Source organism: Equus asinus, chromosome 2, assembly GCF_041296235.1.
Source record: "Equus asinus isolate D_3611 breed Donkey chromosome 2, EquAss-T2T_v2, whole genome shotgun sequence".
NCBI lineage: Eukaryota > Metazoa > Chordata > Mammalia > Perissodactyla > Equidae > Equus > Equus asinus.
Genome location: NC_091791.1, coordinates 133286152 through 133312266, shown reverse-complemented (window position 1 = coordinate 133312266; position 26115 = coordinate 133286152). Strand labels below are relative to the sequence as shown.

Below are 26115 nucleotides of genomic sequence, written 5' to 3'. Positions count from 1 at the left end.
CAAAATCCAAGGCAGTCTAGCAGGGAAGATAATTTGAGGCAAGGGAGCTTTTTAAATCATATCACAGCAGGAAAGCTCTTCAGAAGATACCACACGCAGAGGGTGTTCAAGTAACAGAGTCAATAAAGAGACACTGCCCAGCCCGAGAGCTCACAGGAAGGTTGTCCCCGCACGGCATGTGAGCCCTCGCAGACAGCCAGGCCCGCTCCCCTCCTGCTCTGGGTTTCCTTGTAGAGCTGCTTGTGGGATCCTGTGGAGCTCCAGAGAAAGGGGTCGCTGGGGGGGACGGGGTGCCCACCACTCACACACAAACACACTGAGAGCAGCCACACCCCACAGGATGGAAAGCCAGGCCAGGCAGACCTGCAGGGGAGGAGCGCCTCAGCCCCCAGAAATAACAGCCCCCCGCCCCAAGGGGACTGCTCCCCACTATCAGGCCAGCTTCCCCACACACTGAACCACCTCCCACCACAGCCAGCTGAGGGATCAGGCTTTGTCCACTTGGTATAACGTTGCCTGTACTGGATATTTTCCATTTACTCCTGCAGATCTTCCCTCCACACTTCTCCCTCTGCTCGGGGCCTCAGGAGGCTGACCAGCATCAGAAGCGTCAGAAGCTTCCTTGACCTCCGCCTTCCAGTTGGGTTTGGCCAACGGGACAGCCCACAGGAAATGGCAGAACAGGGGGCGAGTGAGCAGGATCACTGTGATTGGCTGGTCCCTTCCAGAAGGTCCACGCTCCTATCAGGCGGCCCTCTCTACACGGTACCCTCTCCCAGTCCCCACGGGCCGGGGGTGCTCCACTGCTCCCCACCGTTGCCAGCCTCAGGGTGTCGGGCTGACTTTTGTCAGTTTTCCTAAACTCTGCCCACACCTTTGTAAACAATCCCTTTATTAAACTCTCGTCAAATTACCCAGCTTGAGTATGCCACCTCTTTCCTGTCAGGACCCCAGAGAAAATGTTCTTGGTCAAATGATAATAAAATTGTCATGACCAGAAACAAGGCGGTCAGGCAGAAACAGCTTTGGGGTTATCTGGCCTTGTGGTTTCTCAGTGCAACAGAGCTCTCTGTAGTGGGGTCCCCAACCTGAATGCCCAGGACCCAGTCAGGAATACCAGTAAGTCTGAGACACCCCAGGAAGCCACGCGACCCATAGGGCACGCACCCGGCTGAACAGGAGGCCACCACTCAGCTCCCTCCGCTGTTGCCAGGCAGGCAGGCGGGCCCAGAGTCTTCTAATTATTCAAAGGAATTGGAAATACATATTTTTATGAGAAATCTTCTCTTGGCTCACGTTTTAAAAGCAAAATGCGAGCCAAACGCATCCGCGGCCAACAGAGAGTTATTTGTTCCCCCATGAGTTACCCTCTGATACCGAAATTCCATCTTCTACGTAGACAATTCAGGGGATGACAGCTTTGATGGCCCTGCCAAGGTTGCACGCTCTGAGTGTCCACCCTGGAAGGAAGAGGGCCAGCACGGTCCATGCTGAGGCGGCGTCCCACAGAGAAGAACTAGAATGACTTGCAATTAGGACACACAGCTATGTAGTAGTGCTTTGGGAAGGAAAAAAAAAAAAGAAGTGAGGGACCCCCTGGACAATGAGCTGGCCTCAGAAAGGCTTGGGCTATTCCGGCTTTGCTTGTTCATTCATTGGTTTGTTTGTTACCAAGCTCTGTCTGTTTTGAGGCTGCACCAAGTTCTATCTGAAAGTGGCAGTGGTGCGTATGCCCCACAGCGGGGAAGTGATGGCAGCGTCCTTAGCTCCCGGGAGAGGGGGAAATTAGCGTCATTCACGGAGGCCCTCCTTCAGGACCATCAAATCACTGGGTGCTTAGGGGGCTATGTCCCAGAAAGGGCACCTTCTCCCGCCAGCTGCCTCCAGGCCCAGCCGAGCTCCCAAACCTGCTGGGCAGAGGCAAACCCCTCTAACGAGGGAACGCTTCCAGCCAGACCTTCCTCAGCCTTCCGCTTCTTTCCTTCCCGGAACTGCTCCAGAACTGTCGATTTCCCCGTCTGGCACTGCCCAGGCACCACAGGTTCTGCGAGGCTGGTTTTCAGCTCTCCTGTCTCACCCCCCCTCCTGCCACTCCACTAGAAGCACCCTGGCAGCTGGCTGGGTTGTAAACTTTATATCCCCTCTAGGCTCAGCCCAGCTTCCTACAAATAGATTTCCATAAATACCCACATCACTGGGCATTTTGGGGGACCCGACTGGATAGTAATAAGAAATTATAAGCATAATAATAAGGATGACAGACGTCGGACATTTACACAGCACTTTGAACTTTAGGAATAAGAACTAATAACCCTAATAACAGTAATGATAGATGATTGACATTCATAGAGCTCTTTGAAGTTTGAAAGCATGTTCACAGACTTAATTTTATATCATCTTCAAAATCATCCTTATAAAAAGTTGGGGGGGAACGGATGAAACAAGACAGGTGAAATGCAAATTCCTGCTGAGGAGGGGGTTGTGGACACGGGGCCTACACCGTTCTCTCTACTTGGCGATCTATTGGGGATTTTCCACTGTAAAGAGTTTCCCAAGAAACACTCTGTCTGGAAGTAAGAGGCACGATCGTCACCAGCATTATTTTAAAGCTGAAGAAACTGAAGCCCAGAGGGCGGCTGGGCTTGCCGCAGTGCCTCAGTTTGTGTGGACCTGCGCGCCTAGAGAAGGAGCGTCCCCAGTCCTTGTCGAGGGCTCTTTTCCTACGTCACTGTCACCCAAAGCAGGTCCCACAAACATCATTTCCTTGGGATGTGAAAAGGGTTCGACAGAGACTAAGATCCCGTGGTTAAAGAAGTTTAACGAAGGGTTAAACAAAGCAATCGGGTCCATTTCCTGCAGGACTTGTCAGAGCCTTTATAGAGCATTCTGTAGAACTAGTGTTTCCTAGAACACAGTCGGGAATCACCGAGCTGCCTCAGACACACAGCGCAGAGGAGCCCTATTGTGCATCCAGACCCCCGCCAGCGCCCAGAGCAGAGCTTTCCAGAAATCTGAATCCCGGCCAAGGGAAACCCACGTGAAACGGTGTGCTGAGGATGGGCCCTGCCGGGCGTGTGGAAGTGCTGGGGGCAGATGTCAGACAAACATAACCTGCAGAGGCTGGGGGCTCTTATGGGGTGTGATGACGCTCTGGGATAATGGCTGGGTCAGAGCGGGAGTTGCCAACAATGCCAAGAGGGCACAGGAGGCCCTCCAGCCTCCCAAATTATGCTGGGGCCCCACAAAGCTTCCTCCTGGAGGAGGGCCGGGGTCGTCCTTCCTGGACGAGCTGCCCCTGCACGCGCTACAGGAACAGATGCACCAACCCTCTCCTGAGCTGAGCTCCTCCCCTCCCTTCCCAGCTAATCCTCCACCCCCGGCCCCTTTTGTGCTCACACTAGCTTCTTTGGCAGGTTCACAGGCCCTTTGGGCAGCTACACTGATGCTTAATCACTAATAAGGCATGAGTTTTATCACGTTCCTCTCCACGCTTCTCCCCCTTGGTAGCGAGGCCTCGGGCCATAGAAGAAGGAGTAAGAGACAACACGATTTGCTTTGTCAAAGCTGGAAACGCATCTGTTTATCATCCTCAAGCAAAATAACTAATCCTTGCTAGCACTTCCTGCGTGCCCGGCCCGGTGCTGGGGGTGTTCCACTTACAATCCCCTCAGCGGCCCTAGGAGGCAGGTTCTCTTCTACGCCCCATTGTATAGATGGGCAAACTGAGTGACAGAGCCGAGCTTTGGCCCCAGGCAGGGGGAGTCTGGAGGCCCTGCTCAGAACCGCTCCACTAAGCTGGCCCAGCTGGTGCTCCCTGGTCAGGAGCCTACCCAGCTGATCCCCCACTGGCAGGTCTTGAGAGTCAGGGATGATGCGGGGCAGCCAGCATGGCCGCACCAAGACCCCCAGGCTGTAGAGACCAACCCCAGCAATTTCCCAGGCCGCTTGGCTTATCCATTTGCCTTTGTCCCCACCCCCACGCTCAGTCCTGGTCACCTGCCTTTGGGAGGCCTTTCCCTGCAGCTGGACCAGCCCCAGTCAGGGCAGACAGTGGGAGCCAGAATCAGCTGAGCTGTCAGAGACTCAGCATCTAAAGTCCCCAGGGAGCTCTGGGCCACCTCGGGCCATCTGAGCTCGGGTCTTCCCTCTGCCCCTGGCTGTTGGCTCCTTCTATAATATGGAGCTTCTGCCTTGTTAGCTGACTGGCACCCCAGTCCTTGGGGACCTGACCTCTGACTCACACAGGGTTGTGACCATATTAACACCACCACTAGTGCTAACACAGGCAGGTGTGACCCCAGAGAAGACAGTATCACCTCCATTTCACACAGCACTGACACCATACAGGGTAAACAGTGCGCTCAAGGTCACCCAGCTGTTACCAACGCTAACACCTCACTTAGCAGAAACTCTGTGCCAGGCGCCCTACGAAGCACTTACACGCCTTGGCACATTTAATCCTCACAACGCCACAAGAAAAGCACTATTATTCTTACTCTCACTTTACAGATGGGGAAACTAAGGCTTAGCAAGCAAAAAAAACCACCCAAAGTCACTACAGTAAATACCTGCCCAGAAGCCATGCCCCCTCCTCATTCCCAGGGCACCCCACTTTTGTCCAGGTGCCCACTCCTGCTCAACAGGACTCAGGGAAGCATAATCCAAGTGAATGGTCATTACTGGAGCCAAGTATTATCATGGTAATCCCTTTCGTCGTGCCAGTGATTGGTTTAGGAAGGAGCATGTGACCCAGCTCTGGCCAATAAGACATGAGGAAAGCTGCTAGAGGGCTTCTGGAGAAAGTGTCCTTGCCTGTAAAAGGAGATGCCCAGCAAGAGATGGGCACCCTGCTTCTTCCACTGGATGTTGTCATTTCTGAATGTGATGACTGGAACTACAGCAGCCATCTCACCACCATGAGGCACTAGCACAAGGATGAGCCAACATGCTGAGGAGAGCAGCCAGAGAGGAGGAAAGGACTTGGCTTCTTCTTGTTTAAGCCCCTGATGTCATGATCCTCTGTTACTTGCAGCCTAACTGACACAGCCAAAGGGAATGTGAACTCTCTGGCGCCAGACTCAAACTTGACTGCTCGAGTCCAAGCCCAGAGCTCATATCTGTGTGCTACTCAAAAGACTGGATACCAGGCTATCGACCTAGACAGACCCAGAATTGGTTCTCTCCCCTCAACAATGTGCCTGCCTGGCTCAATCCTACATAGAAAACACAGGCCAGGGCGCAGGCCCAGCCTGCCCACCCGGCTCTGACTCCCAGCCCTGAAGGACAAGGGTCCCACAGGGGCCGTCAGCAGACACCCCACGATGGAGGGAAGGTCCTGGAGCCAGCCCCTGCCCCTTGGGAACCAAGTCTCGTCCCGCTCTCCACTTCCACCGCCTTCCTCTGGCGCTGCCCCATAAATCTCCAGTTTATTAATCCTTTACATGGAGCAGTCGGCACAGGGCCCTGATTTACTCCCTGTTCATAAAACACTGAGAAATTAAAGGTGGAAATTACCCAGAAGGACAGGGAGCCTCCACTGGGGAGCCCCCAAGCGATTCCCAGCCCCACACCAGGCCCTCTCCGCCCTCCCACCTCAGGGATCAGGATTCCGGGATGTCACCGCATTGTCCTCCCCACGGCCAAGAAGCCAGGGGCCCTTGTCTGTACGCATGCGCCTCTCCACCCCGGCTCAGCACGAAGCGGGGGAGAAAGTGCCACTGTCCCCCGAAGACCCATTTGAGAGTCTCCTGCTTTCTGAAGATTCTTCTCTTCTTAAATCCCTTTTGCCACAGATGGGGGAGCCAGTGAATCGAGTTGGGGACATACAAGTGGGAGCTGATTAAAACGATTCAAATGTCAAAATATGTTCTCAGGTCCTCAGAACACTGATGCTCTCTAAAGGCCAGCAGAGCCCGGATCCTCCGAACAAAAGCCAGGACGGGTCCCAGGGCAGACAAGACTCCCGCCTCTCACAGTCCGCCCCAAAATGAGCTGCCCACTCCCACCTCTGCCCCGCAGGTCAGGGAGAGCCACAGCAAGCCTCAGGATCTCGTATCAAGAGCAAGGACTACCCTAGTTCAGTATAACAACATATCTTTAGTCCTACTATGTGCCAGGGACAGCACCGGGGACTGGGTCCCTGTTTGGCCAGGTCCCTGCTCCTGAGGCTCTCACTGTGGCCTTGAAGTTATAAGACTGTAATAAGCAGAGTGCCAAGGGAGCAGAAACACAGGCCACTTAGCCTAATCGAGGGAGGAGAGTTCAGGGAAGTCTTCCTGGAGGAGGCGGTGCCCAGGCTGAATCATGGAGGATGAGTAAGAGTCAATAGGACTAAGGAAATAGGGAAGGGCACTGCAGTCAGAAAACAACATAAGGTGTGACACAGCACTGTGTGTTCTGGGGGAGGTTGGTGTGACCAAGGCACAAAATACAGGGTGGATTATGGAGAAAGGACAGGGAGAGGCAGCTGGGCCTTCACTGCTGTGCTAATGAGCTTTGACTTTATCCCAAGGGCGATGGGGAACCATTAAAGGGTTTCCGAAGGACCGGGACATGGTCCAGTTTGCACTTTAGAAAGATCCCCCAGCGTGCCACAGGCCGTGTGGACTGGGGAGGGACAAGAGGGGAGGAGGGAGGCCGTCTCAGGCAAAGATGCAGAAGGTTGGAAGCGTGGTGGAGGGCTCCTGAGCGAGGAGCAACCCTCTGGTCTGGGGGCACAAGCAGCTCTACCCTCGATACTATATTAGGCCACAGATGGGGTCTGGGCAGGACGAGGAAGGGTGAGGGGGCAGCCTGGGGCTCTGTGGGGGCACGGGAAGGGCTGTGCTGGAGGGAAGGAAAGCAACTCGAACCCCAGTCCTTTGCCCAGGAGGGGTCCCGTCAGGCTCTGTGCCCTCCTGGCCACACGGCCGTTTGCAGGAGCTGCCCATCACCCCCAGGCCCCTCCGGCCCCTCCAGCCTCTGCTCAGCCTCCAGCCACTCTTCCTGCCCTGGGGTGGGGAGGAGACTCTGCCGTCCGCAGTCCACTTCCCTACATCAGAACGGAGGGGCAGCAGGCTGCGCCAAGAGGGGCCACCCATCCCAACCCCGGGGAAAGACTGGACTGTTGTCCCCGCCATCTCATTCTCAAAATTCACCCCAATCCTCATTCTCAGGCCTCTCCTGAGCCACACCCCACCCACCACTCGGCACCCCCTCCTTTGCCCACTGACAACACCATCGGGCTGCCCCCAGCTGTCGGGGTCCTGGCGCCTGAGCGCTGACCTCCAGTACGCCCTGCCACACCGGATACTGAGTCTGTTCATTTCCACTGGACGCAGTGCCTCGAGGACAGGGACCTAGTTCCTTCACTCCCAAGACCGGTGCTGCCAAAGCCCGATGATAAGGCTCCCCGTGAGGACTCCATCAGGACGCCCAGTCTGCCCAGAGAAGGTGTGCTTCCTGACGCCAGTGGGGTCCGACCTCTTGTGTCCTTCCAGATATCTCCCCCTCCCCGCCACAAAAGATCACCTAGCTCCCAACAACACCCTTAAAAGCGACATTCTCACCACTTCTCCTCCGAATACGGAAATCAGCAAGCATATTTTCAGAGGCTAACACGTGCCATTATCCTTAGTTCTCACATAATCCTGCCGAGGAACAACTGTTGCGGCCAATTTACAGGTTAAGAACCTGAGACTCAGAGAAGTTGAGCCACTTGCCCAAGTCACACAGCTCTCTGTCCAAGCCTGCATCTCCAAGCTCTCCTGCAAAGTCCACTAGTGTGCAGAGAGGCCCAAGTGTGACCTTGGGTTGGGTCATCTCTCTGGGCTCAGTTTCCTCATCTGGGGAGTGGGATCACAGGAAGAGCTCCTTCACGGCGTGGTTTGAGAGAACCGAGGGAGACAACTCACAAAGGAGCTGGCAAGTGGTACCCTCCCACACAGAGCCACCGTCCCGCTCAGCTCAATGCTGTCTGGAGGGCAGGATGCCCACCCGGCGCTTCCTGCCCCCACCGACCCTGGGCCCTTCCTGGGGAGGGTGGGAGGAGGTACACTCCTGAATAATCAGTGAACCCATAAACCAATCTTTTTGTCTGGATGGGTATAAATTATAGCAGGAAGCTCTTTGGGTTGGTGTCTTCTGTGGCATTAGAAGTATCATTAATTATGTATTAAGTGTTTGAAAGGAAAAGACATCAGTAGCCTATAGGATGTATTTGCATAGTAATAGAGGATTGATTAGATGCAATATCTACACTGAGGGCTACTGGGATTCAGGTCCCGGGGCTTCGCAGTGGTGGTAAATTACAGCCACAAAAATCTCCGCGATAGTAAATAATGGCATCCCAATTGCTGAAGGGACTCGGTGCCTGCTGATGAGAGCTGGGCAGCCACCCAGACAGGAGTGGGGGAGCAGGGCAGGGCCCGTGTCTCTACTTCTGGGGGTCCAGTTTTCCAGGCGGGCGACCCCTCCTCTGAGCCCAGCTCTGAGCTGGACCAGACATGCCTGCCCACCTCCGTCTGCAGATGCTCCAGAGAAAGCCTCGAAGCTGCTTCCCAAACCTGGATTTTGCTGAAGGCTCTTCTGCGAGTCCCTTTGGGAGTTAGATGCTCGAGTAAAAAGAAAATGCATGTGTTGCTTCTCAAACTGCAGGCTGTGTGTCCCCTTTTAATGAGGAGATGAGGAGAGCAGCTCCCACTCCTGGGGAGATGAAGGCCACCGAAGCCCCTGTAGTCTGGAACCCAGGTGGGCCGTGGGCGGCAGCAAGGACAGGCTCCTTCCTGAGCGGCAGCGACAATAATAAAAGGCCACATTAATGAGTGCCTACTAAGTGCCAGGCCAGGTCTAAGTCCACTGTATGGATTAACTTAGTCAACCCTCGACGCAGCTCTGTGTGGTTGGAGCCAGCACAACCCCGCTGCCCAGGTGAGAAACTGAGGCGCGGAAGGATCTCCCCTAGACGGCAGTGCTCACTCCCTCATCTCCTTCGGGCTATTTCCCAAATGTCAGCTTTCTATTGAGACGTTCCTTGGCCACTTTACTAAAACTGCAGCCCCACCCCACCCCTCCCTCTTCACCCTCATGCTTTCCCCCCTACATCACTCATCACCTTCAAATACGCTCTATCATCTCCTAGCTCATTGTGTTTATGGTCTGGCTGCCTCCACAAGAATGTAAGCTTCCCAGAGGCTGGGATCTCTATCTGTCTGTCTTGCGTTGTTCACCACAGTGTCCCCAACGGCTAGAAAGCCCGGCATATAGCAGGGGCTCAAGAAACACTTGTTGAATGAGGAGAGGTTGAGTCACGTGCCCAAGGTCACCCAGCTCTTAGATGGCAGAGCTGGGGCTCAAAGCCAGCACTCTGGTCCCTGACCCAGTGCTCTGACCGCCCCAGGAGGTTCATTCCCATCGCGGATCAGGGCCTGTGTTTTAGGGGGACCCAGTCTCCCCACTGCCGAATGGAACTCCACGGACAACCATGACTCTGAGCCTCGTCTGTCCCCTGGTCTGAGCTGGGAATGCCAGGGCTTCTGGAACAGCTCCTGTCTGACCGCTTGCGGCAAAGACAAGCAGACTGAAAACAGACCCTCTCCAAAGCCCTGTCCGTGTTCCCCCAAAATTCCTGTGTTGAACCCCTAACCCCCAGTGTGGTTGTATATGGAAGTAATTAAGGTTAAATGAAGTCATAAGGGTGGGGCCCTGATCCGATAGGATTATTGTCCTTATAACAAAAGCCATCAGGGGTCACCCTGTGGCCGAGTGGTTAAGTTCACACGCTCTGCTTTGGTGGCCTAGGGTTTCGCCAGTTCGAATCCTGGGTGCGCACATGGCACCGCTCATCAGGCCATGCAGAGGCAGCATCCCACATGCCACAACTAGAGGGACCCACAACTAAAAATACACAACTACATACTGGGGGGGCTTTGGGAGAAAAAAACGGAAAAATAAAATCTTTGAAAAAAAAAAAAGCCACCAGGTCGGAGCGAGCACCTGTGGAGGACAGGAGGCCATGTGAGCACACAGCAAGCCAGGAAGAGAGCTTGATTTCAGACTTCCAGCCTCCAGGACTGTGAGAAAATGAATTTCTGTCGTTTAAGCCCCCCAGTCTATGGTACTGTGTGATGGCAGCCTGAGCAGACAACAGACCCTGTCACTGCTGAGTGCTGAGCGGGTCTCTCACCTGCTCAGGAATGCTGATGGCTCCACACTGCCTGCAGGGCAAGGGCCAGACTCCAGCACCTGATCCCAATTGTTGATTAATTAATTGACTAAAGGGGGCTGAATCAGACCCTATCTAGGTGCCTTCCCAGATTTGCTCCACCCCACCTGCCTCCCAGAGGGAGAGCCAGGCCGCCTCCACTGCGTGATTTCATCTCCACCTCCCCTGGGGTGAGGGCGGGGCTGGGGCACGGCCTCCTCTGCACCCACCACAGCAGGCGCAGCAGCTCCAGTCCCAGGTCCCTTCCCCTGCCCGTACAGAGGTGCTGGCTGTTCTCCCCGCTCCTGGACTCAGCTGAGCTGTCATGACCCAGGGCACGGATTTGACTTCTCCAGTGGCTGCCCAGGGGACCCGGTGACATGACCCAGAAGTGCAAGGTAGTTAATGTCCCACGGGGAAAACTTAGACCAGTGAGACACCAAGGTGGTGGCAGGTGAGCTCTCCCCCTTCTCAGCAACTGTTCTGAGTCACAGCGGGTTCGCCGCTCCACCGCAGACATCCCTCACGCCTACACAGCAGCTTTCCTTCCTGATGAAGCCACGGCGAGCCAGCACGTGCTTTTCCTCCTTCCGTGCCTCCTTTCCCCTTCCCTCACACTCTCCTTGCCTGAGGCTGCACCCCTACCCCCAGTAAAGCACCAAGTTTTGCCTGAAGCTCTGTTTTCTGGGGAAGCCAAGATCCACTCAGCCATGGATGGCCTTGATGCCTGGGGGGCCTTGCTCGGAGTAAAGACACACAAGAGAAGATGAATTACTTGACTTTGAGAAGGAAATGAGATACTGCCGACCCTTTGTTGGGGGAGAGTGGGGACCTGAATCCTTGGAGACACAAAGGATCTCCTGTTCCCGAGCTGCCTCTGCAGCTCCTTCCACCCATGGGGAGGAGAAAGCAGCCCAAGTTCCCTGGGGACTTGACTTCTTGAAAGGCACTGAGGGGATTCCAGTGTGGCCTGTTGCTAGTCCCAGGAGCGTCTGATGAGCAATTTATACTAGAGTGTAAAAGACATAATATGGAATCTCTGTTTTCTTTTCGTTCTTTTTTTCCAGGGAAAGATTTGCCCTGAGCTAACATCTGTCGCCAATCTTCCTCTTTTTTTTTCTTCCTCAAAGCCCCAGTGCATGGTTGTATATCCTAGCTGTAAGTCAATCTAGTTCTCCTATGTGGGATGCCTCCACAGCATGGCTACTGACAGATGGGTGGTGTGGTTCCACGACCAGGAAGTGAACCCGGGCCACTGAAGTGGTGAGTGCTGAACTTTAACCACTAGGCCATCAGGGCTGGCTCTGGAACCCCTGTTTTCTAATGGAGCCTGTGAGGACTGGCGATGCTCACACGTACTGGGTCTTTGCTATGTTCCAGGTACTAAGCTAAGCCCTTTACCTGCATTGTTCACTTAATCTTCACAACAACCCTATGTACTATTATTAGCGTTAAGTAGTATTATTATTCCCCCTTTTACAGATGAGAAAATGGGTGCTCAGACAGGTTAAGCAATTTGTCAGAGACCATGCAACGAGGACTCAAACCCATTATCTGAAGAGGAAACACGGAGCGCAGTGGTAGCCCGTAAGGAAGATACTTCGGGAGCACAGCCCTCCTGGGGAAGTTTTTTGGGTTGGTATTTTCTGTGGCATTAGAAATATCATTAATTATACATTAGGTGTTTCAAAAGAAAAGACATCTTTTGCTCCTTGGTTTCCCACAGGCCAGGCCTGGCCTCACAGTCCCTCCCCAGCCAGGGGCAGGGACAGAGGTGCTGAAGCATCCAGGGTGGCCCTTCCTTTTCCTCCCCGCAGGGGGGAGTCCGTGGGAGCTGGAGAAGCTGGCGACAGCACCAGTTGGACTGTATTTGTCCCTGGCTGACATAGTTGACTCTCAGAAGCAACCACCCGTGGAATGAGAAAGTCTTCTCCCGCGAGCTGCTCCTCCCAGGGTCCCAGGGCCTCCACCCACTGAACCAGTCCCTCTGCTCCACGGAGGGAAAAACAGGTTTCTGGGGCTTCCATCGGCCCCCAGCCCATCACTTCTGAAACGGAGTTCTGGACCAGAAAGAATAAAACAAAAAGCAGCAATTCTTAATATAATGACCTTCAAGAAGAGCAACTACATTTACCATGAAAACTGCAGAACTCAAAGCAGAGTCTAGGTAGACAATGCAAATGATATGCATGCGATATGCAAACGCGAATGCAAATGGATCGGGGTGGGGTGGGGGGCGGTATGCGTGGCTGAGGCCCAGCACCCTAGAGGCAGAGGAAAGCGACAGAGGGCAATTAGGGAGGGCCCGGGGACCTGGGTCAGCGACTGGGGAGTGTTTTGGGTGGGAGCACCTTAGAAAGCACCCCAGGTCCAGGGCTCTCTGTGCACCTCGAGCCTTCCCAGCCCCACGGAGATCTTCCGGTCACACCAGCCCTGCACTACATACACACACATGCACACTCACACAACCACTGTCACCACGTGGACACACATTAAAGTACACACACCCCCAGAGAAACACGCACAAACAGTCATGGAAACTCTGACACACAGCCTCTCACAAACACAAAGACGCACAGCCACACCCACCCGCTCCACTGCACACTCAAAAACACACACGGGTGAAAGCAGACACATACACACACAAACGCACACAGAAACACACCAACACAGACCCACACGGAAACACAGACACAGATGCACACCTAGCCACGCTGACCCAGTGCAGCCAGTCAGATAAACCTGTCTGGAAAAGAACAAACTCAAGATGTACTGAATACCCATTTTGTACCACACACGAAGCAGGAACTTTAAATCCTCATTTAATCTTCATGAAGTGACAGTGAGAAGTGGGGTGATTATCCCAATATTTACTGACAAGGGAAAAGAGGCCCAAAGGTGAAGCAATAGGCTTAAGCTGACCCAGTAAGCCACAGGACCCAACTTCAGGTGGTACCACAAGGTGGCAACAGCCCCCTCCCACCGGGGAGCCTTCCTCGTACAGTGGGACACAGAAATCACCGTTGGTTCTTACTCTTCCCCTTCATGGCCCTCCCCAGCCAGTCATTAGTCCCTTCTGGCTTCCTCAGGGACCCCCCCCCCCCCCCCCCCCGCCCATCTCTGTCCCACCCTTCCATCACTCAGCTGGGGAGAGCTCTGTGCTGCGACCTCCCGTGAATTCTGGCCTATGTAAAATCTTACTCCGAAACCTCCTGGGGGAGGAAGGAAATCATTTCTTTCAACTCGCATGGGATACAAGGCAAGTTTTTCAGTCACTGCCTGCCTCTGGGTGAATGTTCACACTGGAAGAATGACTCCCCGAAAGCATATGCACCTTAAATGCCACCATGCCCACCCCTTCCCACACACACACTCAAAAAGAAATGTGCTTTTCAGGGCAACACACGAGTAAGATTTCTCGCTTCCTGCCATTAATTCACTGTGTCACCTTGGCCAAGTCACCTACCATCCTAGGGTCTCAGTTTCCTCATTTGCCTGTGAGAGCCAAGACAAGCTGAGTCCTGAGGCCCCTCCATCTCCCTGGCAGCACAAGAGCCTGAGGCTGATGGTTGCCCTCCAGTGTTCCCCAGCACTGCCCCAGCCTCGGGGACTCCGTGCTTATGTCAGGACCTAGAGGAGCGAAGGCCTGGGGCCCCACCAGGAAAGGGCAAGGCCAGCCACAGCCCCAGGGTCAGGCTCACCCAGTGGCCCCAGGGCTCTGGCTTGCCCCCCTGAGACACTCTACATCCCCCTGGGAACCTGGAGGTCAGCTGGGAGCAGGGGACCCTTACGTTTGATAAGGCTGTGATTCTGGGAGCAGGCTGCAGGAGTTGCGAAATGCCAAATTGTTAGTTTTCAGTGTATTTGAGGGCCGCAGACTCTCTTTCCAAATTAATATTCATGGAGACTGGCATGCCATTTATTTGCATATGTAGATCGTTGCTCATCCACTGCAGGATAAAAAAGTTTCGGGGTGTTTTTCATTATTGTATTTATTCTAAGCTCGGATGATAAACCAGGCAGGTCAGGCAGGGGAAGGAGCGGGTTTTAAATCATTTTTGCTCCAAGGAGAGGTGGGTCCTAGATACACAGGAGCAAGTCACCCCTACGCTGACCCGAAGAATGAACCAGGACAGCCCTTCCGGGGTCAGCCCACTGAGCCTGTACCTCAGGAAGCCGGACCGCCTCACGGGGCCCCAGACAAGCCCCTGGGAAGCCAAGCCTGCCACTGTCACTCAAGGTCACCATTGAGAGGCAAGTACCAGGTTTGGGGTATGACTTTAAGCAAGTCACTTGAGCCCCTGTCTCTGAGGACAATACCTTGTTTTGCAAAGTTGTTGTAAAACAGACACTAGAGCATTACGGTGATGGTCACACCACCTTATGACTGCATTTAATACCACCGAACTGTATGCTTAAAATGGTAAAGAGGTAAATTTCATGTTATGTGTATTTTACTACAATAAAAATAAAAAAATTTTTTTTCTGCTTTATCTCCCCAAATTCCCCCTGGTACATAGTTGTATATCTTAGTTGCAGGTCCTTCTAGTTGTGGCATATTAAAAATAAAATTAAAAAAAAAACACACAAACTTGAAAATACTTGCACCAAAAAAATGCTTGCTGAAGTGTAAAGCCCTGTAAGGTCGTCCTCGTTGAGGTATCGCACCTGCCTCTCTCTCAGGGTAACAGCACCCACTGCTTCCGCGCCCTCACGGGAGGCTCCATTCCCCCTGCTGCCATCTGAAGCCTCCGGAGGATCTGAGGACCATTATTAAGTTCTATCCTGCTCTCTACTGGCTTCACTCCTCTTTTCTGCACCAGATAACATCTTAACGGCTCCAGAAAGCTCTGAGTCCATGGGAGAATCTAGAGGCCCCGAATTACTCTCAAGTCCTTGTACTCTGATAACTCAAAGCGTCCTGGAGCCTAGTGGGAAGTTCCCCAGCTGTGAGTCACACAGCCCGGGTGGAATCCAGATGCTGCCCATCACCGATGGGACCTTGACTGGCCAACCCCTCTGAGTCTCAACCTTCTCCTCTGTCCAGTGGGGCTAATACTATTCCACCCACCTCTCGAGCTCATGGTGCACAACAAAGGTTCAAAACACGGTTTCTATTATTATAATTGCAGAATAATTCACAGCGGTTCTGGCGTTAACTCTTTCAGACCACCGGGGGCGCCGTTTCAGGGAGCGCAACAGTTGTTCTCAAGCCGGAGTTCCGGAGCCTCGGTAAGAACCAGTGTTGTGTTTCATCCCAGGGACCAAGCAGTGACACCCAGTCTCAAGTCCAGCTCTGCGTCAGGGTCTGTTGTTGCACGAGAATTAAACAGAGCTCCTTTAATTGTTTGGGCTAATGAGGGAAAAGCGGCAGCCTAGCACACAAATGCTTTTGTGCTGAGTGCTGGCCAAATGACGCCTTCGCAGGCTGTAGGAGCAAAGGTTGCACAGTCGTTCCAACTTAAAAAAGTAGCGAGACGGTTGAGTCACCACGGGGCACGTGGTGGAGGAAGCAGCCAAAAAGCTCCACGGGGCCAAAATCACGACGGCATAGCAAGGGCTGATGGAGTCCGAGGGCCACAGCAGCATCTATCAGGTTAATCGTGTTAATCTGAAAGGGATTGGCTTTGTAGTTTGCATTTTAATTTATAAACTTGTTTAGAGTTTAAGCTTGTGGAAGAGTTAAAAGCATAAGGTGTTTATGCCTACTCTTGTGTTTATATATATCTAAATATTATTACATTAATAATTGAAGACAATATTGGAGGTCTGTGGGAAGCTGCCCCCTGCCTTTAAAATGGAACCAGCTGTACATTTCTCCAGTTTTAAAACCATTGCCCTAAAAATTAATGCAGAGACCAACCTGCGGAGGAACAAGGGTCCCTAAAAATCAGGATTATTGTTCTACAATGGATGGAGAGAGGAGAGGTTTGGCTGAGAAGAAAGCGTAATAGGCGAAGGTTAAGTGACTTGTCCAAGGTCATTCACAGGTCAACCTCCCCACTCAGGATTCCTACCTTGAACAGCAGGGAGGTCTCCGGAATCTTGGGTGAATTCCTTCCTCCTTTGCTCCTGAACCATCCTATTCCTCTTTGACTGAGAATAACGCCTAATAAAGAAGTGGCTTTCTGTGCATCCCAGCTCCTCTTCCTCTCCCGTTAGAGAAAAAACTCGACCCAGGTCCTGGGGAAAGGTGGATTCCTCTCCCAGCTCCAAGCAGAGGCTTCCAGCTCAAAGTGCTCCAAGAATGCCCGGAAGAAAAGATTTCCTTCCAATGTGAAGGGACAGTGGGCATAGTGTGAAGAAGGTTCCAGCCACAGATCTCTGCAGAGCCCCCCTCTTTCCCGTCTCTGACACCAGCATCACCAACGGGTAGACACTGAGCCCAGCTAGGTGCTGAGTCCTGGGGAGGGGGAATAAACCAGTTTTGAGGAGCTGGTTTGATAGGGAGGTGAGACCTACACGGGCAGATGAAGGGAAACCAGCCAGTAAGTAATCAAGGGCTCAGGCGTGTAGTGGACAGGAGAGAGTTGTAGGAACTAAAAGGAGAGGTAGATCAACGAGAAATGGCAGAGATGGCAGCCCCCTAGAAGGTGGGAGACCAGGGCTGAGCTGTGAAGGTGGAGTGGGACCTGGCTAAGTGGAGGGAAGTGGCCATTTCAGCCAGTGGCAACAGCTATGATAAGGGCAACAGTGTTTCTGAGACAGTGAAGAGGCTGAAGGTGAGCAGCCCTCACCTCCTACCAAGCTCCCCTCCCCCTCTCCACCGCCACCTTCTTGCTAATCCTCAGAATTACCAGGGAGTTCTCACCTCAGGGCCTTTGCACTTACTCTTCCCTCTGCTCAATGCCCTCTACCCCCAGATATCCACATGGCATCTTTCCTCTCAGTCTCTGCTCAAATGTCGCCATCAGAGAGGCCTTCCCTGACCACATTGTGTAAAACAGCAGCCTCCTATCACCATATATACCCCTTTACTTTGATATTTTTCTTCATTGTAACAATCACAAAATATATTACATAATGTGTTTGTTCTTACCACCTGTCTCCCCTCACTTCAATGCAAGCCCCATGAAGGCAAGGGCTTTGTTTTGTCCCCTGCTATACTGAGCATGTGGCCAATGTTGTATATTTATAGAACGAATGAATGAATGATTGAGAGGAAAAAAGAATTCCATAGAGCATGGAAGAACGCCAGTCATAGCTCCTAGAGGTGGCAGAGACCTCCAACAGACCACCTTCCTGTTGATAAGTCAGCAGTGTCTTCCTTCCACAGGTAAGACCCCTGAGACACAGAACAGGAGTGGTGGCAGTGAGGGTGGAAGGATACGAAGTGTCGGATGGAGGACAAGGAAGGGCAGAGGAGTCCAGAAAACCTGGCTCAGACTCAGCTTGATTCCACTAGCAGAATGTTTTATGCTCTAAAAGGAATCTCTGGTCCAGGCTTGAGGGAGGCAGGAAAGTAGTCAAGGTAAAAAGGTGAGTGATCAATACGAGCCACAACCTGACGGGAGGCAAAGTCCTCAGGAAAGAGTCACGGTAAACATTGGACTTTAAAAAGCCCCCAAACACACACATTCTTGGGACAAAAGACAGCCTGAGTCTCAGCAGAGACAGGAGACAGAAGGAGGCAGGGGACACAGCAAATGGGGAAAGGAAGACTGAGAGAAGAGGGCAGCCACAGGGTCGGAAGGACCTCAAGAAGATGTATGAAATGGAGAGGAAAGAACTTGACCTTGCCCCGCACTCTGACTCCTGCTGGCCCAGTGAGCTTGGCAAGCCACTTCGCCTCGCCCAGCCTCCACTTCCTCGTCTGTAAAATGACGACAATAATCCCGACTTTGCAAGGTTGTGACAAGGCTGAGTTAAAACAGTCCCTAAAAATCCCCTAAAGTAGGGCTCAGCACAGAGCAAGCATTCATCAAATTTAGTCCCTTCCCCAAATTGAGGTTAAGGAAAAAAGGGTGAAGATTAACTGACTTTTCAGGTAAATAACCTTATTTCCCCTATTCCTGTGATTTATAAATTCAATAAATACTCACTGAAGGGCCATGTGCTTGGTGGCCACAACGCTGGATACAAAGAAGGATCCACCCCATCTCGGACCTCCATGCCCTTAACATCCGATTGGGAAGATAAGAAGCATTCCAACGAAACGCTGAACAATGACCCCAGCAGCATACTATTCAGTCCCGAATTTGTGGTGTAGGCAATAATTGCTACAGAAGTTCAGGGGAAGGAAAGATCGATGCTTCGAGATCACTGTGGGCTCCGGTGGTCAGGGAAGGTCTAATGAGGATGCAGCTCTGACACTGGAATTGAAGGGAAGGGCCATTTGGCTTAAACACAGAGAAGGGCAGAACTTGAAGCAGAGTCTGCTGTGGCGGTGAGTTCTGGCAGGTAGGGATGGGGAGACAGGGCGTGGCAGGTCGTGGAGGCTTTCGAAGGTCTATTTGAGGAGTCTGGGCTTCATCCAGTGAGTAGTATGGAAAAAAATGTAAGGAAACCAGTAGATAAAAATGTTGTTTTAGGATGACTTGAAGGAGGGAGAGATGAGAGGCTGGGAAACGGCACCCAAGCAGCATCATGTGTCTGCAGCCCCAGATTCCAGACTCATTGCCACCTCTGCACCAGAGTTACAGACCATCCTATTTGCAGAGCCCAAGAGACTGCTCCTAGAGATACACGTCCCCATGACCCCATGCACTATGCCCCTGTGGATGGGAGATCAGAGCCAGAGGCTAGTGCCATCGCCCAGCTTGAGGTGGGAAGAACCCAAACAAAGGGGATGTCTCATGTCAGAAAGGAGGACTCATATCAAAGAAACCCAATGAAGACAAAAGAAAGCTGGTGCTTGAAGATTGGAAATAGAGGAAGGAGGTGGGCGTCAAAAGTGTTGCTAAAGTTTTGAGCCCAAGCATCTGGGAAGATGGTGCTGCCAACAACAAAAAGTGAAGGATCCAGAAGGGCAGATGGCTTGAGAGACGGGAAGACATTCAATTTCATTTCAGGCATATAGATTGTACAATGGCAGCCAGACATCCAAATAATAATAATATCTAATCAGCAACTGAAATGTAGTTTGAGAGGCGAAAATTGATGGGTCATCCAGGAATGAAAGCCAGGAATCCAAGACTGGCAAGGAAGCCACTGGGACCTGCCTCACAGAACCACAACTGGCTATATTTGGACTGTCAAAAATGGTCTGACTGTAGAGATAAGCGCTCATCTTGGCCTAACAGTCCCATTTCACCACTGAGAAAAGAAAAGCAAGAGGAAGCAAGTCGGGCAGCAGCAGCACATAACTCATCTGTAACTAACTGCTGGAGTTCCAGTATGCACTAGGAACCAGCTCCTCCAGGAAGCCGGCCCTGACTACTGTGGCTCCCACTGATGTCATGCTCCTCCTACCATGGGCGGTCTGCCAATCATAATTATTTATTTATTCTCTGGTTCTGTCCATTGACTCTTTGGTACTCTACATGCTCTAGTCCTCACACGTCTCCTGCACTAGATTATAATTCTTTGACGTAGGAGATCAATCTTCCATTTCTCATATACCAATCAAGTATAAGTATTGGGTTAATTCAGATATATCTTCCCAATAAATGTCCATTGCATAGATGAGTAAACTGAGGCACAAAGACGTGAAATACTTTGCCCAGGGTCACAGGGTTAAAAAGGACTAGAAAGAGAATTCAAACCCAGGTCTTAAACGCTAGCAGGCCCTGTTAGTTGCTCCTTTCTTCTTTCCAAAAGCATCTCCGAGATCCAACTAGTCAATTATGATGGTCTCCTTCCCTTGCCTAAGGCTGGTTTACGCATGGACGGGTGATTCACAATTCCAGCCAAAGAGACACAAGGGAAAGTATGCTGAGGGGTTCTAGGAAAGGCTCCCCTCTTGTCTTTTCTGCCTCGGCACTTTATTGTAAGGGTGTAATACCTGGAACTGTTGCAGCCATCTTGTGACCTTGAGAACAAAAAAAGATGAAAAAAACTGGGATCTCTGATGATGCTGTTGAAAAAATGAAAGAACCAAGCTTGGGACAGACACAACCCACATTTCTTGTCATGAAAGATACAAAGTTGCTTATTATTTCAGCCAGTTGAGTTCAAGTTTTCTGCTGCTTGCAGCCCTGACTAATACCCACTCCAGTCAAAGGCTTTTGTCACCGTAGATACCTAAACCAAGCATTATGGGAGATATATAACAAGTAAAAGTCCCGGTGCCTTATTTCATTGTGCCTATTCCAAGACTGAGCATTCAATACGTGTTCAATCTATATTTGATTAATCAATTTTCCCTTTGCTCACGAGTTACAGGGGATATATTCCCCAAAGGCATCTTTTTTCCCTTTACTAAGCTTCTCTGATTATCTCTAAGTTTCAGCCTCACGTTTTGACTGTGGTCTCAACTTACTGACCAGCTCCTTCCCCATCGCCTCCCCCCACCTCTGAGGATCAAGTTAAAAGCAGGGTACTTGTGCTTGGCCCAGAGGGACCATCAGCGAAACTCTGCATTCCTAAATATTTGTTCTTTGAAATGTCTTTCTCAATTAGATCTCACCCAAATGTTTGAGAGTCAGGCTGAATTCCAACTTCCTGCTCCAGAACAGACATGTTGAGCCTGCATAATTACTGCAGCCAGCTTTATTTGCTATAAAAACATAGATTTTTTGCTCCTTCTCAACCGTAAAATAATCAATAAATAGAATCCAGATGAAAAATACCAGCATTTAGGAGAACAACTCTTTTATAGTTCTTTTCTTTTGGGTCTAATTAACACATGGGGGATAAAGTGTGTTGTTCCATTTACCCAACCAGCTAAGTCAAACACAAACTCTCCCTCCGTCCTGCTGAGACACAGCTTCACCCCAAAAATGCAGGTGAAACAGACACACAGACAGTTTCAAAACATTTTGAAACGTTCACCAAACCGATCTGTAAACCTGGGATGTGGACTTCCTCCAACCCTCTCTGTTCACACTGGCTGTTCGATTTTTTCTCTCTCCCCTAAGAACACATTGCATAGTTACTGTCAGATGAAGCACAGATAGTCCCATTAGCAGGAAAAGCCATCTCTCTGACTTTCTTCCTTTTAAACGAAGAAGACATGCCTTTTTGGACAATGACCGCCCAGGCCATGAAAGTTTCATGAGGGGCTGTCCGAGTGGATGACACCTTTTCCATTATAACACTGCCATAATAAACCCCCACGGAGCCACAGGGCATAGAGTCCTCATCCAACACACGACACCTATTTGTTCCCTAATTATACCACAATGTATTCTCTGTGTGTGTGTGCTGATGAAGATAAAATATTCTTTTAATTCCATGGCCTCCTGGGGGTAAGGGAGAGGGGACTGAACCTAAGCAAATTCTGGGAGTTCCTGCAGCTAAATCACAGCCTTTGCTCCAGGCTCCCCATCGCATCATCTCAAGGAAATCACTTGTAGAGCCACTTGTTCTGCCACAGTGGTTCTCTAAGTGTGGTCCCAGGACCAAGAGCGTGAGCGTCACTTGCGAACTTGTTAGAAATTCAAATTACTAGGCCCACTCCAGACCCACTGAATCAGAAACCTCGGGGGTGGAGCCCAGCAATCTGTTTAAACAAGCCTTCCACACTGAAGTCCGAGAACCAGTGGTCTACAGAATAGGAAGGAGACAGCATCATTTTAAGTTGAATCAGAGGTCAGGGATACCTGGACTCTGTAGGGCCTGGGCTCCTTTCTGCATAGCTCTCCTAGTCTGCAGAGTCCGGGCTCCATTTACCCTTCTGTACAATGGGGCTACAGAGTTCACCAAGTATCTGTGGATGCTGGAATTTAAGAGGCACATGGTTACCTGGCACCAGTCTCTATGGATACCTAGCAAGCTCACGGTGGCCAACACTCACCTGCTCCCTCCAGCAGTACTCTGACTGGTAGAAGCTCTGCAGAGCAGTTTTCCAATGCCATAGCTAAGGTCATCAATGCAGCTGTCTCTGGGTTACCTTTGGCAACCAGGAGCTGGGTCATGGAAGCCACAGACTCTCCAAAACTCATAGCCAACAGCTTCAAGCCTTATCATCCAGAGCTTTGACGGGATTCTCTTTGTCACACTGTCCTATTTCAGCACGTCTTCAGACATCTTTTGTGTATTTGCCTCCATTCTACAACTGGACTTTAAGCCTATGGAGGACGGAAGCCTAGAATGTCAGCATCATAAGGTATGGGACTCTGCCTGTCCCCAAGGCCCAGGCCAGTGCCTGGCACAAAGTAGGAGCTAAGGAACCATTTGGTGACTCGAGATTCCCAGCACAGTAAATGCCCTGCCCCTAGTAGGTCCAAAACTCTCAAGTCTCTAAATGCTAAAAGTTATGGTTGGGAACGGGCAAAGGAACTACTAGAAACCCCAGGGAACAATGAGAAAGAGCGAAAGGAGAAGCAAAAGCCTGAATATTTCCCAGAGGGAGCTCATGGGGTGCTGACTTCCCAGCCAATTGCTCGCCCCAGCTCTAGAACTGGAAGACCTCGGGCCGAGCGCTGAGCTGGAGCTCTGAGCAGCTGGGTCTTGTTGAATGAGACAAGATTCAACTCAACTGCCCCAGCGCTTCTCACTCAAAGGCCAAATTCTCTTCGGCCCTGACTCTGTCGTCCTTTGACCAGACACTTAACAAGTCAAGAGCTTTCCTGCCTCTCTTAGTACTCAAGGCTTGTGCCCCACAATCCTCCTCCCTCAACTATAAAGCTACCCAAGACTCAATTCCATCCTCCCTTCTCCCGAGGCGGTCCCTCATCCTGCCCCTTCCCTAATCGGCTTCACCTGAGAAAGTCTATACTCAAGTCCCGGGCTAGGAAGCAATGGCTGCTCTTTCCCCGTGGATTGCACCTTTTGGGGTTGGAAGGGCTCCTTTTACCCCAAGACTTCAGTGCAGGCACAGGATATGTATGCCACAAACTGCCACCAAAGTGACTTATCCTGGCAGATGATCACAGCCCAGCATCTAACAAGAGAATCCAGACAGTCCCTTTCCTCTAACCTCACACACATCAAGCCGCCCAGGGCACGCTGTGGCCTGACTGCAATGCTGGGCCTGTGATAAGAAATTGATACCATCAGCGTAGATACCAGAAAAGGCCCCGAACTAGGAGTCTGGAGACCTGGCTGACGTTCCCTTCCTCCCTATTAACCAGCTCTAAGCGAGTCCTTTCACTCTTCTCTGGGCCTCGGTTTGCTGATCTGTGAGATGGGAGGAAGAGTTGGACACTGCAGTCGTGGACCTTGAATTGCTAGCAGCTTAAATAATACCAGCATCGAGATCCCGTGTGTGGTGGGCACCACAGAAAACCTGCCAAAGGAGCTGAGGATGGTGTGCTCAGGGTGGTCGGCTCAATGCCCTCCAGGAACCGGGCCAAACCTGCAGGGGACAATAGCCAGTCGGCCTTGGGACCCTCTCCGCCAAGCCCCCAGCTCTCGGTCCCACTAATGCTGCTCTAAACCTTTCCAGAGTCCCTCTCCAACAGCACTCCAACAAAGAGGGCTGCGAGGCTGGGTCGCGAGCTGCGAGGAAGCCGCCCTGGGAGGCGAATCCAGCCTCGGGGACTCCGGGAGCGAGCGGACCCGCGCCCGGCAGGCTCCAACAGCCCCGGCCATCCACCCCTGCTGCCGCGGCAGAGCGCGGGAGGGCGCAGATACCCGGGCACGAGTACCCTTGCCAGAGCGAGCTGAGATGGCCGGGAGCCCAAACCAGCCAAAGGCCTCCTCCAACCTGCCGGAAGCTCTGCTCTATGCCCTCCTGGGGGGACGGAGTGCGAGACCCTGAAGCGGAGCCACTTTGAAATATTTTTCTAGAGAACACGACCACGCGGGAGAGAGTCAGACCAGCCTCGCAGCACGGGCTAGCTGGAGACGAATCCCAAGAAGCGGCTGCCGTAGGATGGAGCCCAGGAGTCCAGGTCCGGGAGAAAGCAGCCAGGGCTCGGGGGCTCCGGGAATGGTCAAGCCGAGGCTCCGCGCTCCCAGGTTCCTCTCGGGTGCTGGCTCCATCCCACTCACAGACCTTGACGCCGGAGAGGAACGATTTTGCATATTTTTAAGTCGCGTTTTTTTCTAATAAATTGGGAAAAGAAAGCAAGTCCAGGTGGAAGGCGGCTGCGCTCTGCGGCTCCAAGGAGCCACAACGACCACCCGCTTCCCCACCTCCAACACCACCGGCCGTGGCCAGCGAGAAGTTGGGAACTTCGGGACCGCGCTCCAGGCGCGCACTGGGAGTGACTCGCTTTTCTTTTAACTTCGTGAGCAGAGGTCGCCGCCGAGGGTAGGAGAGACGTCCGGGGAATCGACCCACAGGGCTGTCCCGGACTTCCCCGAAGTGAGTCGGGGCGACAGTATGAAAAAGAAATGAAGGGGGTATATGTTAGGTTTCGCGCTTCCAAAAAGCAAAAGCGCGCATGACACCGGCTGGGGCTTGGCGGCAGCTAGGCGCTCGGCTGGCCATGGCGGGGGACATGGCCGCGCCCCGCAGGCTCTGCGCCCCGACCCCTGCAGGGAGGGCGCCCGTTGCATTGCGTGCAGCCGGCGCACCCGGGGCGGTTCGGAGCGGCTGGCAGGTGGGAGTCCCCAGACTGCGAGGGGTGGGCGGGCGCCCTCCCCGGGACAACCACGCCGCGCTGCTGCGCTCGGGTCTTCCCCGCCGCGGGCGTTGCGTCCCGACTGCGGCCAGAGGGCCCGCACCCGACCACGCCGGGGCGCCCCACGTCCTGCCCGGACCCCCTGGCGTTCTCCTAACCCTCGGCATTCACCTCCTCCCCGCGCCCAACTCGGCTTCCGCAGCCCGGACCCGGGCAGGGAAGCGGGGATCCACCGAGCGGGTGGAAAGTTAGTCCCGGGGCTGCAAAGCCCCCTCACCGCCGCCAGAACCCCCGACCCCTGTCCCCCTGTGCCCCCAGCGCTCCGAGGCTCCGCGTCCTCGCTGTCCCCGCCCCGCCACCTACCTGCTTCCGCGGCCGGCCCTGGGCTCGGCCGGCCAGTCGCGCGGTCCTGTTCCTCCGGAGCCGGAGCCGCGCCGGAGCGCCGGGCCAGGAGCCGGAGCCGCGGGCAGCCCGGAGCCGGGCGGCGGGCGGCGGACACCGCGAGCGAGTGAGCGAGCCGGCGGGCGGCTGGAGCCGCGGCGGCTGCTGCCGAGCCAGCCCCCACCCGCTTCGTCCCTCGGTCCCTCCCTCCGTCCCTCCGTCCCTCCCCTCCTCCCTCCTCCCTGCTCGCGGCTCCCTCGCTCTGTTCTCCCCCCACCCCCTTTTTTTCTTTCTCCCTCTTCGGTCTTTTCAGACCCTGCTCTCTCGCTCGGCTCGCTCGCTCGCTCTTTTTCCTATCTTTCAGTCTCTCTCTCCAGCTTTCCTTTGGGTTCATTTTTCTCTGATTCAACCCTTTCCAGCATCTTTTCCCACCTCCCTACCTCCCCTTTCGTTCTTTTTCTCGCTTCCCTGCGATCAGTCCTTTCTGCCTCTAACCCCTCTCTGTCTCTCTTTGCTATTTTCTCCCCCTTTTAACCTTTTCCGTCTCTACTCTCCTTTCTCATCCCTACTCTCCCTCTCCCTCCGGGTGGGTCAGAGTGGTCTGCGTGCCGCCTCCTTCTCTCCGCTCCGGATGCGGGTTTCTTAGGGGCCAGGGAAGCCCCCGGGCCGTGCTGGTAACAGGCTGAGGACAGAGAGGGAAGGGCCAGGGCTGGAGTCTGGGACTACACACAAGGGCTTGAGAAACCATCTGAGCCTGGGGAAAGGGCAAGAAGGCAAAGAACTCGGAATGTCAGGCCCCTGGGCAAGCCGGGCAGAGCCACGCCTGGTAAGACGAGGAAACTGAGGTCCAGAGAGAAGAGAGCGAGGGATTTGCCTTGCCGAGGTCTGCCCCAGAGGCAGGGCCTGGACCACCACTGCTCCCCGCAGCACAAAATGCGAGGG

General features: G+C 53.0%; 1 protein-coding gene across 12 annotated transcripts in view; it reads right to left on the bottom strand.

Moving 5' to 3' along the window:
• Positions 1 to 25385, bottom strand: part of MEGF11 (multiple EGF like domains 11) — a 337396-nt gene extending 312011 nt beyond the window's left edge. For 8 of the 12 annotated variants that reach the window (XR_011498732.1, XM_070499526.1, XM_070499538.1 and 5 more), the window contains exon 1: positions 25156 to 25383. The gene's annotated coding sequence lies outside the window, so the exon portion shown is untranslated. Of the gene's footprint in view, positions 1 to 25155 lie in introns of all 12 variants that reach the window. The other 4 variants (XM_044764680.2, XM_070499554.1, XM_070499522.1 and 1 more) reach the window with 3 other exon arrangements.
• Between the last annotated feature and the right edge of the window lie 730 nt (positions 25386 to 26115).